This window comes from Grampus griseus, assembly GCF_964374135.1.
Source record: "Grampus griseus genome assembly, chromosome: 1".
In the NCBI taxonomy this organism is placed as follows: domain Eukaryota; kingdom Metazoa; phylum Chordata; class Mammalia; order Artiodactyla; family Delphinidae; genus Grampus; species Grampus griseus.
In genome coordinates this window covers 167146213-167165843 of record NC_139017.1, presented here as the reverse complement: position 1 = coordinate 167165843, position 19631 = coordinate 167146213, and the positions used below count along the sequence as shown (strand labels likewise).

The 19631-nt window shown below is 38.4% G+C and overlaps 1 protein-coding gene across 13 annotated transcripts in view; it reads right to left on the bottom strand.

Annotated features, from left to right (window-relative positions):
- EIF4G3 (eukaryotic translation initiation factor 4 gamma 3) overlaps nucleotides 1–19631 on the bottom strand; it is a 367019-nt gene that overhangs the window by 276753 nt on the left and 70635 nt on the right. For all 13 annotated transcript variants that reach the window (XM_082654532.1, XM_082654527.1, XM_082654535.1 and 10 more), the window contains exon 2: nucleotides 5804–5879. The gene's annotated coding sequence lies outside the window, so the exon portion shown is untranslated. The remainder of the gene's footprint in view (nucleotides 1–5803; nucleotides 5880–19631) is intronic.

The following is a 19631-nucleotide window of genomic DNA, read 5'->3' as shown; positions in this document are numbered from 1 at the left end:
GTGAGCCATGGCCACTGAGCCTGCGCATCCGGAGCCTGTGCTCCGCAACATGAGAGGCCACAGCAGTGAGACGTACCGCAAAAAAAAAGTATAAATAAACCAACAAATAATGAGTTCAGCTGGTGTTTTACCATTGGGGGGAAAAAATGGATTGTTAATCTGTGCTGGATTATGGGGCAATTAAGTGGATTTACATCTGGCTGGACACAACTGCTTAAAGAGTGTCGATCAACCCAAGTTAAATTTTCTCTGTGCAGAGGTCTCCATTGACATGCTGGCCTACTTAATATATATCAGCTGACTTTCTAATTACATGACACAGAGCTACAGGATGACAGAATCAAAACTTTATAAAGTATAAGCTGACTAAAAAGGATTGTGGGGGCTTCCCTAGTGGCGCAGTGGTTGAGAGTCCGCCTGCCGATGCAAGGGACACGGGTTCGTGCCCCGGTCCGGGAAGATCCCACATGCCGCGGAGCGGCTGGGCCCGTGAGCCACGGCCGCTGAGCCTGCACGTCCGGAGCCTGTGCTCCGCAACAGTAGAGGCCACAACAGCGAGAGGCCCGCGTACAGGAAAAAAAAAAAAAAAAAAAGTATTGTGAAATGTTATGACATTAAGGAGTAATTTATTCAAATTAAATAATTTATTGAAAGGAATTTTTCGTAAGTAGTTAATAACACAGCCCTTCCAATCCCCTAGAATATAGACTGCTGCTTCTTGTAGTAAAGTCACTATTCCAGAAAAAAAATTTATTAAGTTTATCTCTGTAATTGTTAAAAATACTGGTTTAATAGTCATAAAATCTAATTTCTCTAAATAAGATATACAGTTATCCCTAGGTATCTGAGAGGGATTGGTTCGTAGACCCACTCCCCCCACAGATACCAAAATCCGAGGATGCTCAAGTCTCTTATATAAAATGGCTTAGTGTTCGCATATGATCTACACACATCCTCTCTTATACTTTAAATCATCTCTAGATTACACTAATACCTAAAACAATGTAAATGCTATGTAGATAGCTGCCAGCAAACAGCAAATTCAAGTTTGGCTTTTTGGAACTTTCTGCAATCTTTTTTTCCAAACATTTCGATCCACGGTTGGTTGAATCCGAGGATGAGGAACCCCTGGATACGGAGGGCTGACTATATAAGCCAAAAATACACAACATGGTGAAATTTCACATTTTGTTCTTCAGAAGCATGCCAATAAGACAGTTATTAATGAATATACTTCAGATTAGCTCATGCCTCTTTAGTTTTGCCATTTCCTCTCTACCACAGTATATACTGCTCTTACTAGCATTAAAAAAATACTGGCTTTATTCTTTTTTTGTTCATATGACGAATCACCCTAATTATGGTTAATGAAGAATAATGACAAAAGTATCCCTCTCATCCCTGATAAATATTCCAAGGAGAAACTTAGATAAACCAGACTATAATAAATAAATAATAAGCATGCTAAAATGTAAAATGAAGGCATTATAAAAGCTGAGCCCTACTTCTGATACCTCTTTGATTAGCAGCAGAGAACTTACCTAAATTGGCTGACAAAAGGGCATATAGCCTCCATATCAGACATTAAAAAGCAAAATCTTTGTATAATTTTTAAAGACTGTCTTTCTGCAAAATCTTTGTATAATTTTTAAAGACTATCTGTCTTTCTGCCTTTCAAGGAATTTAACCAACTCAATTACAGTGACATATGGGCACCATATGAGGAGCCAGGAGGAAGTGAATTGAAGGTTAGCCTTTATTTTATGACACTAAATGCCATAAATGATGCTAATGGACCTAGACACTAGAGAATAATGACCAATACATAACCTTGGGGCTGAGAAAAAGGGAGACTAAGCACCTGGTCAACTACCCTCCTACTCATCGTTAATGGGCACAACAGCATTGTGAAAGTGGGGAAGAGACTTAAATTACTAAGAATGGAAATAAGTGATCAAAAAGTAGAGACATCGTATTTTAAGGTAACTTTTTACTGTCTAAAACCCCTGGTCCTTCCAGAATAGGCATCACATATAACTGACACACCCAATTTTTAAATTAACTGAAGGACCACAAATATGGCAGTAGCTTTTAATAGTAAAAGTCAAATTTGGTCTAACTCAAAAATAAATTCAAAACTTTAGATGCAAAAGGGGACGCGGGTTCGTGCCCCGGTCTGGGAGGATCCCACATGCCGCGGAGCGGCTGGGCCCGTGAGCCATGGCCACTGAGCCTGCGCGTCGGAGCCTGTGCTCCGCAATGGGAGAGGTCACAACAGTGAGAGGCCCGCGTACCGCAGAAAAAAAAAAAAACTTAAGAAATAATCTGTCAAATGTTAAGTGAATGCTAAATTCTTATAACAAATCAGCATACAACAATTTATTATTTCAGACATGTTTCAAGTAGCATAGGAAAAGCTAACATTAATACAGTGAAAAATGAGAATAAAATATCTTATACAAGGGCTTCCCTGGTGGCGCAGTGGTTGAGAGTCCGCCTGCCGATGCAGGGGACACGGGTTCGTGCCCTGGTCCGGGAAGATCCCACATGCCGCGGAGCGGCTGGGCCCGTGAGCCATGGCCGCTGGGCCTGCGCGTCCGGAGCCTGTGCTCCGCAACGGGAGAGGCCGCAACAGTGAGAGGCCCGTGTACCACATAAGAAAAAAAAAAAACTCTTATACAGAGCCTACAACACAGAAAAAGAGACAAAGGAACTATACCAAAAAACAGTTATAGTAGATGCCTCTAGAAATCAGTCAAGATTACTAGAAATTTTCATCTTCTTTTTCCTATCCTAATTTTGAAAATAATTTAATGTTGAAGGTATACTTTCATAATTAGCAAAAATTACATTTTTTAAGAGTTATGCCTGATAAAATTCTACAGCCTTTAAGCTCAGTACTTTTTTTTTTTGGCCATGCCACACAGTATGCGGGATCTTAGTTCCCTAACCAGGGATCGAATCCGTGTCCCTGCAGTGGAAGCACAGAGTCTTATCCACTGGACTGCCAGGGAAGTCCCCAACCTCAGTACTTTAAACAAACAAACAACTCTGGCCTGGAGGAAGTTTGTGCCAGAAAAAAATTAAAGGTTATTTTTTTAATGTAAATTGAAGGTTCCCAATTAGTACAGTGAGCAGATAGTTTATCATCCAAACTGGGACCATTTTAAGAGTTACAGAGGATTCAAAAAGTAATTAACAGGTGTTTAGTTGATCTACAATAGGTGTAAACTGAGACTTGTTTTAAGCAAACCAAGAAAAAAAATTACCTTACCCATTACCTGCATGATAAACTTCTACCTCTTTAGGACAACCTTAAAACCTGCAAAACTCACTTTTCTCATCTCTACTTTGGCTACAAAACCTAGTACACATGCCACACTTCTGACTACTGACCATTCCATTAACCATGCCTCTAATTTTTCACTTCCGAGAGACCTCTTCTTCCCTTTTCTGCTTAGAAGTCCTTTTTTTTTTTTGCGGTACGCGGGTCTCTCACTCTTGTGGCCTCTCCCGTTGCAGAGCACAGGCTCCGGACACGCAGGCTCAGCAGCCATGGCTTACGGGCCCAGCCGCTCCACGGCATGTGGGATCTTCCCGGACCGGGGCACAAACCCATGTCCCCTGCATCAGCAGGCGGACTCTCAACCACTGCGCCACCAGGGAAGCCCTGCTTAGAAGTCTTATACCTTCCAGCTTAGTGTCACTTCCTCAATGAAGCAACTTCTCCCTTTCCCATATAATAGCATGGTCATATCTCTAATCACAGGTTCTCAACCCGAGCCTTATGAATGGCCTGATGGACATCTGTGAAGTTCTGAAATTATAGGTAAACACTTGGTATATGCTCTTTTTTGAGGAGAAAGCACTGCGACTATTTTCAGATTCTACAAGTAATTTATAACCCAAAAGGATAAGAATTATTGCTTTATCATATCACTTGGATTACAATTATTTATTTACTCATCTCTCTCACTATACTGTGAGTTTCTTTAAAGCACCCTATTTCCAAGGATGAATGGTATGATGAAATGAAACATTAAAAGCTATGTCCAGGGCTTCCTTGGTGGCGCAGTGATTGAGAATCCGCCTGCCAATGCAGGGGACACGTGTTCGAGCCCTGGTCCAGGAAGATGCCACGTGCCGCGGAGCAACTATGCCTGTGCGCCACAACTACTGAGCCTACACTCCAGAGCCCACAAGCCACAACTACTGAGCCCACGCGCTGCATCTACTGAAGCCCACATGCTCTAGAGCCCACGCTCCACAACAAGAGATGCCACTGCAATGAGAGGCCCGCGCACCGCAATCAAGAGTAGCCCCCGCTCACTGCAACTAGGGAAAGCCTGCGTGCAGCAAAGGAGACCCAACACAGCCAAAAATAATAAATAAATAAAAATAAATAAATTTTTTTAAAAAAGACATGTCCAGGGACTTACCTGGTGGCTCAATGGATAAAACTCTGAGCACCCAATGCAGGGGGCACAGGTTCAATCCCTGGTCAGGGAACTAGATCCCACATGCATGCTGCAACTGCGAGTTCTCATGCCACAACTAAGGAGCCCTGGAGCCGCAACTAAGGAGCCCGCGAGCCACAACTAAGGAGCCCACCTGCTGCAACTAAGACCCCACGCAACCAAATAAATAAATATAAAAAAATTTTAGGGCTTCTCTGGTGGTTCAGTGGTTAAGAATCCTCCTGCCAATGCAGGGGACACAGGTTCAATCCCTGGTCCGGAAAGACCCCACATGCTGTGGGGTAACTAAGCCCATGCACCAAAACTACTGAACCTGTGCTCTAGAGCCACAACTACTGAGCCCGTGTGCCACAACTACTGAAGCCTGCGTGCCTAGAGCCCATGCTCCACAACAAGAGAAGCCACCACAATGAGAAGCCCACACACCACAAAGAAGAGTAGCCCCCGCTCACCACAACTAGAGAAAGCCCATGCACAGCAACAAAGACCCAACACAGCCAAAAATAAATAAAATAAATAAATTCTTAAAAAAAGAAAGAGAAAATAAGGGGAGAAATCCCCCTTCCCTTAGAAAAAAATTTTTTTTTTTAATTTAAAAAATAAAGATATGTCCAGGAATTCCCTGGCAGTCCAGTGGTTAGGACTCCGTGCTTTCATTGCCGAGGGCCTGGGTTCAATCCCTGACTGGGGGGGCTAAGATCTCGCAAGCTACATGGCACAGCCCAAAAAAAAGACATGTCCAACTCCTCGATTCTCCCCTAAATTCCCTTAGGCTCACTGTAATACCCCTGTAATCTGCTTCTAATTTTATTATCTTCATCCTCTAACTTTTAAATTTCCCTTCATTTATGAATTTGAATCTATCATTTAACATAAATATTTAAATTTACTCCCATTAACCACTGTTCTCTTTTCTAAACTTTCTGCATTTTTATATGTAGTCAAAGAAGGAAAAAAGTAAAATAAAAAATTTAAGTTAAAAGTGTAAAATTTAAGAAAAAATATCCAAAAGAAAATTAAAACTCAGTGTCCTAGAAGAATCACAATATTTATGGAAGGAGGAAAAGGGAGGAAAAAGAACAAAGGTGTACAAGTCAATCTACCTTAACAGAATGTTTCTTTCATGTCTACTTCTTAAATTAAGATGACAGGGGAAAAGACCTATTCACCTTATTATATTATATACATCTAATTCTGTTCGAGATTTGATTGAACTTTTCTGTCAAAAGCCTATTACGTACCAATCTAACAAACACTGCCTATAATATCAAAGGTTCATGTGCAAAAAACACACACAATCTGACAAACAACCCTGAGGTACTCACCGTGCTGTACACTGCCGAGACAGTAGGAGTGAAGATTCGATCCTCGAGAGGCTGCTGCACAGGTCCTCTAGGAATTCTAGAAGAGCGAGTTAAGGATAAGAGAACTCAAAAATGAACTGCTTTAGCAGTAAGAGCAAATTACGACCACAAAATTCTGTCAATGACCCAAGCTTTGTCATCCAGTTAGTGGAGTTATACACTTATTTCTCCAGAGAAACTAGAAAACAAAGTATTTCAAATTTCCTAATGTGATTAGATCAGTCTCTCCAAAAGTGATTCCCGTGATAAACATTCCATGGAAACTCAAAACAAATAAAAATCATACAACAAGCCTCCTAACTTTAGGCCCATGATGAGAGTCTACTACCTTTACTTTCTAGAGAAAAAGACTAAGGAAGTATAAGCAGGATATTCAGAAAGATAAGACTAATTCATCAACGTGGAAATTGCTGACAAAGACCTAGTCTGTTCTGCGAATACAATTGTTTCCTTGTTTTTCTTTTTTAGCTGTTATTTTCCCAATATCTACCCACCAACTCCTCATTTTTATAAAAGAGGCTCTCCACTGTAATTTAGTTTAAAATATTTCAACATGTCAGGATATTCTTCAAAAGACAAAAGGCTATCATTTTATTCAGCTTCAAAACTGGAAGACATAAGCTCTTCTCCCTGGTAAGGTGGTATTTTACCTCTGTAAGAATGACAACCAAGAGACTTGGCACAGAAGATTAACAGCAATTATCTCTGGATGACAGGATTACATAACTGCCTTTTCTACCATAAATACGAAGTATTTCTATAATTTAAATGTGTTTTAAAAGAAAGATTACAAATATAATAAACCCAAAATAAGACAGAATTATTTCTTCAACCTAACAAATATTTAATAGTTCTCACATCATGCTCCTTTCTAATTTAATGAAACAGTAAGGAAGAAAAAGTGACAGCTGCAAATAATAATTTTATATGCATGACCACAAGTTGCAGAGGTCTAAGAGAATCTTTAGAAGTAAAATTCTTTATATCCAAGTAGCAAAAGTTGACTGAGGTGGAGAGGGAAAACAAAACAAAACAAAACCCAAAATCCCAACGCTTTAGTCATTCAAAATTAGTAACACTGTACCAGTCTCTAGTTAGTTCTTCAAACTAGCAACCTCAGACAACAGTTCCATGCGTTGCCATCATCCCCTACACACAAAGAACTGATTTAAAATGCTGCACTGAGAAATAACAAAGCTGAAACATTTCATAAAGGAACTGCTTCATCCAAAGAAACTGTATATATGTTTGCAATGTAGAAAACGTAAGCCTAACAAGTTTCAGGACAAAAGTCCTTTATATTAGTTTGTCAATTCTTTCAGAATGAAGATTACCCCTAGCCAAAATAAAACTTTCTTTGAATTATGGTTCTGCATTGTGGTTACATGAATGGTAGAAAATATGAGACTGTTCTTTCTTCTACAAAGCCAACTGCTAGTAGTTTTTCGAGCTAGGGCCAACTGTCACTAGGTGGGAATAAGTTCTCAAATGAGTCACCGGTAGTAGGCCCCAAGAGCTGAGCCATACCATTTAACCTTACTAGGAAAGGTTAAGGCTCCTGATTTCTATTAGTAACTTTACTGGCTAACAATATTACTGTTAACTACAAGACTTCTAAAGAGGCAATCATATATTTGGTCAATATTCCAGTAACAAACATTCTTTTTTCTATTGACGTCATTTATTCCCCTCTCTGAAAACTACCAACAGAATATTGTGGATTAATAAATTGTTTCTTAAAAGACCATTTGGATAAAAATATTTAAGACAAAAACATAGCTCTATAAAAGAAAACTGAAAAACAAAGTCAGGAGATCTGAATCTAGAGCATGCGGCAAGCCTAACCAACCATGTTGTCCTCAATGAACCATTTTACAGTATCTCCTATAAACTTAGTCGCAGCAAGATGAAGTAATTTGCCCAAGTTAACAAGGCTAACTAAGGCCAGGTCAGGTTTCTTCTGTATTCTAAAGACAGTGCTCTTCCTATTACATCGACGCGCCCATGGGCAGAATACTTTATAGCATAGTAAAAAAGCATTATCACAACCTGGTCAAAATATGGTTACCCCTATCTTCCGGACAGAATTAAATTAGTAGTTCATCTCATAAAAGAGTCAATGGAGTGTCACTCTAAAACTTCTAAGAAGTCCCAAATTCTTGGCCCAGGCTGAATCACCTGCCCAACGGCAAATGAACACACTACTGCAGACTGGGCACGTAATGCATGAAACCAAGGGAACTTATTTTACGGAGCAATTTTCTCCTTAATTCGTAGTGGTGATGGTTGCATATCTTCATAAATATGGTTTAAAAAAAAACCCCACTGAACTGTACACTTTAAAATTGTGAATTTTATGGTATGTGAATTATATCTCAATTTTTTTAATGGTATTTTAGTAATTTGCAACTAGGCTGTTTAGCATCCCCTCCTTCCACTAAAAAAGCCTAGATAAATCAGTATGAGATAAGCACTGCTAGGCATTTTCTCCAGAAACAGGTGAATTCCAAAGAAATGGCACACATGTAAAGCTCTTACACTACATACTTCCTAATTCTGCCTGTCATTAAGATTACCAGCTCTCACCAAGCTCTGTATCTCCAGCATACATCACCGGATGCTTACCTCCCTTTCAGCTCAACATGACAAGAAAACAGCTTCTCATAATACCACTTAAAATTCTAATTCAAACAATGAGCAGCGTAATATGCATGTGCAGTGCTCCAGACCACAATGTTTTTATTTTTCAAATCTCATGACTGAAATACAGTAGCACACCCACTTGACACTTCTGTACTTCAAACTGCTATGATTTATATTATGTCATCAGGAAATACAAGCATAATCGCTAGCAAGATTAGACAGCTGCTATGTAAGAACCGAATTAATAAGACTCAAGTATTGGGTTGGCCATAAAGTTCGTTTGCGTTTTTCCATAACATGTTATGGAAAAAACCCAAACGAACTTTATGGCCAACCCAAAACAGAACTATAAATGCAAAAAAATTCTAATTCCCCAGCTTCTTTCTAATAAAAAATTAAAAGACAAACTTCAGAAACAAAATTTGAGGGTTAAATAAGAGTAGTAAAACACAGTAGACTCTGATTATTATAGTACTCACTACATACTCTCCACTAAATGTCAATTAGGCAGATATTCGTCAGAGAAATCCAAGGATCTATGAGGACATTACATAATGATCTGAACATTTCCTACTTACACCATGAAGGAAAGAGGAGACCTATAATTTTTTGAGCACAGATGTTTACCGACATTTCAAGGATGATGAACTCCCACCAGGATGAAACTTCTTAATCTATGGCAATCATATCTGACCCTGGGTTTGACATATAGTCAGTACCTCCTCAAAAGGTAGATTTTGACAAATTAGAAAACAAGTAGTGAAAACAAGTAGTGAGGGACTTCCCTGGTGGTCCAGGGGTTAAGAATCCACCTTCCAATGCAGGGGACACGGGTTCGATCCCTGGTCGGGGAACAAAGATCCCACATGCCGCAGGGCAACTAAGCTGGCACGCCACAACTAGTGAACCCGGGCACTCTGGAGCCCACACGCCACAACTAGAGAAGCCCATGTGCCGCAACTAGAGAAGCCCACACGCTGCAATGAAGAGCCTGTGTGCCACAACGAAGACCCAGCGCAGCCAAAAATTTAAATTAAAAAAAATTAACCCTTTCCTACACTCGGAAAAGCTTCGTAAAAGATAAGGGCTAGAGCTGTACTACCAGAGACTGTAGATAAGTAAGAGAAGCAAATTCCAGAATGGAGCCTTCAGCGGATAACAGTAAAGCATCCAGCTAATTTCTACTTACCTAAATGGCACCAAAGACAGAGCCCATCCTCAAACTCAAGTATGAAACTATACTGGTAAGATTAATGCATGTTATTATGAAAGATGAAACGGACAGGAATAAATCAGAGTTTGAAGCTGTCAAATGTAGGCACCAAGCATGTAAAATGTCCCAAAAAGCAGAACATCCTGAATGACCCGACCTAGCAACTACAGAAATCTCAGGGGTCACAACTTTAGTCATTCTGTATGGACAAAAGCAAAACAAATTGTATTCTCAAAACTAAACACTATGACATATCTACTCCTACTTTAACCTTGGAATCTGTAACAGAATGTGTTAAAAAATTATTTTTTCAGGGCTTCCCTGGTGGCGCAGTGGTTGAGGGTCCGCCTGCCGATGCAGGGGACACGGGTTCGTGCCCCGGTCCGGGAGGATCCCACATGCCGCGGAGCGGCTGGGCCCGTGAGCCGTGGCCGCTGAGCCTGCGTGTGCATCCAGAGCCTGTGCTCTGCAACGGGAGAGGCCGCAGCAGTGAGAGGCCCGCGTACCACAATAAATAAATAAATAAATAAATAAATAATTTTTTCTTCATTGCTGCTTATCTTTTGCCACTAAAACTTCACAGAAATAAAACTAGCCAATTTTAATATTTGTTTCAATTCAATTTCATGTTGAGCTGTTAATTCAGGTCCAAAATCCTTTATTGGAATTCAGAATTTTTCCACTGTTAGAAAGTTAATAAGGCAGCACTCCTTAATCAAATACATTAATATCTCTACTGTAAAATATATGAATATTGAAATTTCTGTCCAGAGTTTTTGCCAATTTCAGAAAACAATTCGTTTCCCCAAGCTCTTTTGATCTTAGAATTGCAAGCCTATACCTTCTTTCCCATTGTGTTTTAGCTCTAAAAGTCTCTGGAAATCACCATTTGAATGTTAACAACTAAGAACCATTATATTGCTTTCTTTTCTTTTCTTTTTTTTTTTTTTAAACAAATCCAGAAACGTTAGTCTCCAAGCACTTAGCCAGAAATGCCTTTGTTCTGACTCTGGTTTTCTAACTCAGAACACAACTCATCACATATTACAAATTGATTTCCTGACAGTCGCATTTAAATTTACCCAGAAACATACTCTGCTTAGGTTTTGTGTTTTGTTTTTTTTTTAAAAGACCAATATTGCCAAAGAAAATGGCTGCTGACCATGCTGTTAATATTTTGTAATTCTATTTTTAGTTTCTGAAGAACCTCCATACTGTTTATCACAGTGGCTGCACCAACCAACAGTGTAGGAGGGTTCCAAAAAGTAATGAATTACTGATACAACAACATGAGTGAATCTCAAATGCTAATTAAGTTAAGCGAAAGAAGCTAGACTCAAAATGGCTATGAGTCCATTTATGTAACACTCCGGCAAAGGCAAAATTATAGTGGCTAGGGCCTGGGGAAGAGTTTACCTAAAGAGAGACAGCACTATGATCCAGCAATCACACTCTTGGGCATATATACAGACAAAACTATAATTCAAAAACATACATGCACCCCTATGTTCACAGCAACACTGTTTCCAACAGCCAAGACATGGAAGCAACCTAAATGTCCACTGACAGATGAATGGATAAAGATGATGTGGTACATATATATACAATAGAATACTACTCAGCCATAAAAAAGAACAAATAATGCCATTTGCAGCAACATGCATGTAACTAGAGATTATCATACTAAGTGAAATAAGTCAGAAAGAGAAAGACAAATACCATATGATATCACTTCATGTGGAATCTAAAATATGACACACATGAACTTACCTACGAAATGGAAAATGACTCACAGATATACAGAACAGACTTGTGGTTGCCAAGGGTGGGGGTGGGGGATGGACTGGGAGTCTGGGATTAGCAGATGCAAACTATTACATATAGAATGCAACTATTATATATAGAATTATATATAGAATATCTACTATATAGGACAGGGAACGATATTCAAAATCCTATAATAAACCATAATGGAAAAGAATATGAAAAAGATACGTATGTATAACTGAACCACTTTGTTGTACAGCAGAAACTAACACAACATTGTAAATCAACTATACTTCAATAAAATTTTTTAAAAAGACAGATGGCACTGAAGGACTGTAATTAGGTGATGGAACTTTTCCGTATCTCCAGTATGGTGGGGCTGCAAAACTCTGCATTTATCGGAATAAAGAAAACTAGATATCTCAAATAAGTGAGTTCTGAGTTTCTCCAAAGGTTAAGCAATAAAGTCACTAAATGACTCAGCAATACTCACTCCTAGGTATACATCCAAGAGAAATAAAAACATGTGCACACAAACCTAATAAACGAATGTTCATAATCAGCATTATTTGCAATAGCCAAAAAGTAGAAACAATGTTTTCATCAACTGATGAATGGATAAACAAAATGAAGTATATCCATACAATGAATTTTATTTGGCAATGAAAAGAAATGGAAGTCCTGATACATGCTACAACATGGATGAACCTTGAAAACACAATGCTAAGTCACAAAAGACCACATTTTGTGTAATTCCACTTATACGAAATGACCAGAACAGGCAAATCCACAGACAAAAAGTATAAAAGAAAAAGACTAGTGGATGCTTAGGCCTGAGGGGATGGGTGGAAATGGAGGAAGGAGGGGTGACTGCTAAAGAATATGGGTTTCTTTTTGAAGTAATCTAAAATTAGGTTCTAAACCTATGGTGATAGTTACACTAGTCTGTAAATATACTAAAAATCAATGAACTATACATTTTAAATGGGTGAATTTTATGTTATGTGAATTATATCTCAATAAAGCTGTTATCAAAAAAGTGAATAACATTGTAGGTAATTTTTAAACAAATTTTTTAAATAATAATATTAAAACTTCATGGTGGGGCAAGCACTTTGTCTACTACTCTATCCCCAGACACTAGAATATTGCTAAAAAGAGTCATAAACTCAAAATGCTTCATCATCATGGTCTAGTCCAATAGACTTATTTTTTAAGATAAGTGATTTTTTTTTTTTTTTTTCTTTTTTGGCCATGCCACACAGCTTATGGGATCTTAGTTCTCCAACCAGGGATTGAACCCAGACCCTGCCAGTGAAAGCACCGAGTCCTAACCACTGGACCGCCAGGGAATTCCCGTAGTCCACTAGACTTAAAAGAAGTATGGCTCATCCTAAGAATCTACATAGCAAACAAAGAGAAGTTTTATGCAACAGTAATAGCGAAACAGGTGCCCCACAGGAAAATGGGTAGCTGGATTTATGCAGTGAACTGAATTTCTTTCAATGGCAGAAAGAAATACAGGATCTTATACTCTCCTGAAAGTCTGCCTAATGACCTTGCAACATGGAAACTTGCCCAGCCAGCTTCTTGACACTACTCCCGACAAACTTTTCTCTTCAGTAATATCTGGAAAAGATCCTTCTCTATCCACAGCCAACAAACCCAAGCCAAAGGACACTTACACTAAACCAGTGGATCAATACTGCTTGTCAATATACCAAAGGGGAGATTAATTATAGTATCCAGAAATGAGTCAAAGTATTTCTGTACACTAGAAAAACGGTAACAAAGAAAACCACATTTAACAGAAGAAAAAACTTCACAAAATAAAGAATCATGGTTAATTCATCAACAATGAAAACCACACCAAATTATACTTGGAAGGTCCACATTGCTCTAGTCAACCTAACAACAAATGCAGGAATTCCATATACCTAGTACGCTCTACTCCACAGGAAAACTCTTCAAATATCTGAGTACTGTTAATATTAATAAATCTTTTAGCCTTTATTAAATCTTTATTATTTAGTCTTTATCTTTTAGGTGAAATACTCACTTCCTTTTGACCACTCGTGGAGAGGCGAATGTGGTATAATCCTATCAGAGTAAAGTGGAAGGGACACAATTTTCTTATTATCAATGCAAACAAAGATTGTGTGAGCTCTCTTTACCTCTGCTTATTAATACATTCATGTTGTCTGTAATAAACTTTTGTCCATGTGTGTTTTCTTTCCATCTAAAATTGTCACAGGGCTTCCCTGGTGGCGCAGTGGTTGAGAGTCCGCCTGCCAATGCAGGGGACACGGGTTCGTGCCCCAGTCCGGAAAGATCCCACATGCAGCAGAGCGGCTAGGCCCGTGAGCCATGGCCGCTGAGCCTGAGCGTCTGGAGCCTGTGCTCCGCAACGGAAGAGGCCACAACAGTGAGAGGCCCGCATACGGCAAAATAAATAAATAAATAAATAAAAATAAAATAAAATAAAATTGTCACAAAGTCATGTCTGATTCATTCTGGGCATAACTATAAGTAATCAATCATTTGAATGTAAACAGAATACATTTGCACCTATTTAATTTCATCATGCAGATTCTCATTCATTTCATTTTGAAATCTAATCTTACACTGAATTTTTTCATCTAAATTTCCCAGTAGTTTTTACAAGGATAAGAATTTCATTTTAATTTAAATCACTGGGGTAAAAAATACTAAACAGATCAGAATTAAAGAAAGAGCACTGTGATACTCCAGAAACCCCTTCTTCTTGGCCAGAGGAAATGGAGGAAAGAGTCCTTGTGGGCCAGAGTATTAGGGGAATTCCAAAGAAGAAAAGTAGAGGAGGAGGATCCCTATTTCTTTATATGAACCTACATAAGTCCAGGCTCACCCTCAAAGTTGTACATAAATGGGACAGATCCAAAGCAGCGTATTAAAAGCTCTGAAAATAAACGAAGATTAGAACCACCCCCCACAGAGAGACAAAACTTGAGCCCTGAGCCTAATCAAGTTGATTGCTTAAAAAAAATTTTTTTAATCACAATTCTCCAAGGATTATAACAGGACCCAGAATCTATAAAACATAAAATTTTGGGACTTCGCTGGTGGTCCAGTGGTTAAGCCTTCACCTTCCAATGCAGGGGGTGAGGGTTCAATCCCTGGTCAGGGAGCTAAGATCCCACATGCCTTGGGGCCAAAAAACCCCAAAAAAACATAGAACAGAAGCAATATCATAACAAATTCAATAAAGATTTTAAAAATGGTCCACATCAAAAAAAAAAACTTAAAAAAAAATACAAAACATAAAATTTTAAATGTCCAGGATACAATCTGAAATTACTCGGCATACAAATATAGTAAAATGTAACCAATTCTCAAGAACTAGCAGTCAAATCTAACAAGGTTGATTGCTTAAAAAATATTCTCCAAATGACTCAGAATTTATAAAGCTTAACATTTACAGCATCTAGGACACAATCCAAAATTACGTGACATACAAAGAACCAAGAAAATGTAACCAATTCTCAAGAGAAAAGACAATCAACACATGCCAACCTTGAAAAGACTCAGATATTAGAATTATCAGGCATAGAACATAAAGCAACTATTATAACTATGCTCCAAGAGGTAAAGGTAAACACATTTGAAATGAATGGAAAGATAGAAATCCTCAACAGACTGATACAAACTGTAAAAAAGAACCAAGTGGAAATTTTGGAACTGAATGATACAACATCTTTAAAAAATTCACTGGGTGGTATCAGTAACAAAATGGAGATGACAGAGGAAAGAGTCAGTGAATCAGAAAATAGATCAATGAAAATAAAGAAAGAAAAACAATTACTAAAAATAACAAGGAGATAAGGAGGCGAAGGTGGAAAACTACATAATATGGAAGTTTGCAACGGTAAGTTATAAGTTGTTAATGTAACCCGTGGGTCAGCAAACTTTTTCTCAAGAGGCTAGATAGTAAATATTTGTGCATTCATGGTATTTGTATGAGTCTGCAAGCCATATGGTCTCTGTCACAATTACTCGCCTACACTGCTGTAATGCAAAAGAAGCTACAGATAACATGTAAAATGAATGCATATGGCATGTTCCAATAAAACTCATTTACAAAAGTAGGCAGCTGGCTAGTGGGCCATAGGTTGCCTACCCTTAATTTAACCTAATAAAAGAGTTTTCCCCAATACTTTGTACAACACTACCCACTTAAGATTATAAATGCTCAGTTATACAATATCTGGTAACACAAACCTTATGTTTCCAAACAGTAATTAAATTCATCCATGAGGTAGATGGAAGAGTTATAGTACTATGTCAATAGACTGATACTAGTGAGATTCTTGAAATTATCATTAATAAAACAATAGTATTATCTGAAAAAATTAAGAGTGTACATATGGCTTAAATTCAGACTAGTTTTTAATAACTAAGACAAATTCTGATATGCCAATAATCACGTATAAATGTTAATTCAGTAACAATGACAGTGAATCCTTAAGTAATTTTACTCCACAATCTCAAGTAGTAGTACTAGTAGTAGTAGTAGCAGTAGTAGTAATAAAAATAAAAACAAAAGAAATAAATGTCAGGAGAAAAAATAATTTTAACATATCCACCCATATTAAAAGAAACAGGAAGACATATCTTGTTTCAATTCTCTTTCCTATTAAACCACCTTCAATAATACTAAAAATTAATATTAAAGTCAACTATCTCATACTGTCCTTTTCATTCCGACAAATTTACTGTTCTAAAGAAAAAATATTTGCACGTTTCTTTAAAATCTGTATTTATAAAAACACACTGATCTCCCTATAGTATACTGACTCACTAATGCTCCCTAATGTTGTTTTTTATTTTGTTTTGTTTTGCTTTTTGGCCGCGCCTCGCAGCCTGCAGGATCTTAGTTCCCCGACCAGGGATCGAACCCCTGCCCACTGCAGAGGAATTGCGGAGTCTTAACCACTGGACTGCCAGGCAAGTCCCTCCCTATTGTTCTGAGACAAACATTGTTGTGGTTTATTTGATTTAATGTGCTATAACAACATTCTGAAGTACAGTAGTCCAGTAGCCCAGTCCATATGGCTAGCTGCACTCTGCTCCTATGTTGCCTTCTATTCACCATCCCTGTCCCCTTCTAAACTCTGACTACTATCAGTTACCCAGTCCCCTACACCAAATATTCACTATTTAAATAGCAACGAGGCAGCCAAAAAGGAATGTTAAATCCTCCCTGCTCCCTAACTATTGCTCAACTTTGGAAAATCCTGTTTTAAGAGGACTGTAGAAAGTTATAAAGAATTCCCAAGAGAATAGTGAATGTGATTCATTTCACCTAGAGCAGGATGAGTGAATGGTGACTATAAGGATTGGCTAACAGTAGTGAAAGGGTGAAAAAGAAGAGGAAAGAAGAATGAAGAAATAAGATCCATCTCCCCCCACACCTTTTTTTTTTTTTTTTTTTGCAGTACGCGGGCCTCTCACTGCTGTGGCCTCTCCCGTTGCGGAGCACAGGCTCCGGACGCGCAGGCTCAGCAGCCATGGCTCACGGACCCAGCCACTCCACGGCATGTGGGATCCTCCCGGACCGGGGCACGAACCCGTGTCCCCTGCATCGGCAGGCGGACTCTCAACCACTGCGCCACCAGGGAAGCCCCATCTCCCCTTTTTTTAAGTGACCAAAATCCTACTTTCCTGAGTAAAAGCATACTCACCACAGAATTTCCTAATGCTTTGTGCTCTAGAGGCTCTGGATTGGAGTCAGACAATCTTGGGTTCCATTCCTAGCTTTAGCCTTTAGTACACTGTGTAGTCATAGTTAATCTCTAAACAGCAGCTTCCTCAATTGTAAAATGGTAACATAAAACATTCATAAATTGCTCTGAGGATTAACTAAGTCACTAGACTAAGTACTCTCTGCATGATGCCTGCCGGGTATTTGTCATTCAATCCCTGTTAATTCCCTCTTCTAGCCCCCAAATTAGAATATGATACAACCGTGGTTTGGGAAGTGGCATTAGAAGGACAAATGCAAGCAGTCGGCTTTTAAGCAGCTAGTCACTTCATTCATTCATTTTCAACAAATATTTTATAAGTAGCTACAAAGTAGTGAATAAAATAAGCAAAGTCACCAAACTCATGGTGCTTACATTCTATTGGGGGCAGAGAGACAAAACGTAAACCAGATAATTAAAATGGTGAAAATGGCATGAAAGTAAAAAGAATGATATAAGAAGTGAGTAATAGTATTCTGGATAAGACAGACGAGATAACTTCTAAATTGGGATCTGAAGGGTGCAAATTATCCATTCTACAAAAAGCAAGGGAAAGAGCATTCTAGGAAGGGGGCATCAAATGCAAAGGCCAGAAGTGGAAAAGGGCTGTGTTCAAAGATCATGAAACTAGAGGGGGGTAGGGGAGGAATGGATTGGGAGTTCGGGATTAGCAGATGCAAACTATTATATATAAAGAATGGATAAACAAAAAGTCATACTGTATAGCACAGGATATATTCAATATCCTATATTAAACCATAATGGAAAAGATTACAAAAACGAATATACATATTCATGTATAACTGAATCACTGCTGTACAGCAGAAATTAACACAACATTGTAAATCAACTATACTTCAATAAAATAATTTTTTTAAAAAAATGATCATGAGACTAGAGTGAAGGGAGCATGTAGGGAGTGGTCATCACAGAGTTCAGAAACTCAAGCAGGAGCTACGTCATCTGAAGCTGTGTAGGCCCTGGTAAACAATACGAAATCTAAGATCAACAGCAACAACAGTAGAGCTTAAATGGAGGAGGAGCATTAAGATTAATAGTATTTTTTAAAGACCATTCTGAATGTTTATGAAAAAATGAATTGGAGAAGGGTAGGGAAGGAAATAAGGAGACTAGTTAGGAGACTGTAGCAGCTGTCTAGGTCAGAGATGATTGTGGCCTGGAAGAGAGTAGGACAGTAGAAATAAATGGAGAAAAGGCCAAGTTTAAACAGTAAAAGCAACAGGGTTTGCTACTGCCTAAGAGTAGAGGGGTGAAGGAAAAGAATAATCAAAGAAAGGCTTACAGATGTTTTACCTTGAGCAGCTAGGTAGACAGCAATATTATTTAGCAAAACTGGGAAGGAACAGGTTGAAGTAGGGGTGAGAAGGAAATCAAAAGGTCTGAAATGCCAGTTGGAAATCCAGGAGGAGATGTAAATACACAAATTGGATAAATGAATATTTAGGTCTGGCTAAAAATCTGATCTAAAACTACAAAAATTTAAAAGTCATCAACATAAAAATAGTATTTAAACCCAAGAGAAATAAAGAAGCAAAGTACCACAGCCCTGAGGGTGAGACAAAGGAGGCATCAGCAAAGGACCCTGCCCAGGTAGGAGGAAAATCAACAGATGCAGTAGCAGTAGTACTGGGGTACCAAAGGACCACATCATTATTCAGGGAAGTGAAGTGAATATTGCATCTATAACATTCTCTTTATACTCTAACTGCCGACATACCAGAACAAGAGTAACCAACTTGCCAGCCTTCCAGGAAGCCTTGAGAATCCAGTTTTAGACCACATGGGCTGCTACACACTAGCCAACGCGTTGCTAAAATCTCATCATTAAAAAAATAAAGTAGGAATAAATGGAAACTATCTCCTAGAATTGAACTAATACATTCAAGGCATTTAACAGTATCTGGGATACAGTAAACCTCAACAAACATTAGCTATCATGGTGGTTATTTTAAAAACTCTAATTTTGAAAATGGCTTAGTGTTTACAGACACAAATCTCTGCGACTAAAAGATAATCTGAGTTCTCAGGCTCCGAGGCAGAGCACTCCACAAGATAGGTATACTCTTAAACGATTAGTCAAATGTGTGAAGTTTTATTAATGAAACAAGTGATACCATTAGTGTAAGCATTATTACAGCTATACATACAAGTTATAAGAATTTTTTTAAGGAGGGGACTGATAAGTATTTTCCTACTGCAGAAGAAGGGGAACTGGATAAAAACAGAGTCAGGCTCAATTTTATTCAGCTATATGCAGCTACAGTAAGTTATCTGCATTTCTCAAACTTAGGTCTTACGTGTCAAGGTTCACTTTGACCCCTGAAGTAGATAGATATGTAGAAAAAAGGTTAACAGCTTCCTCAGT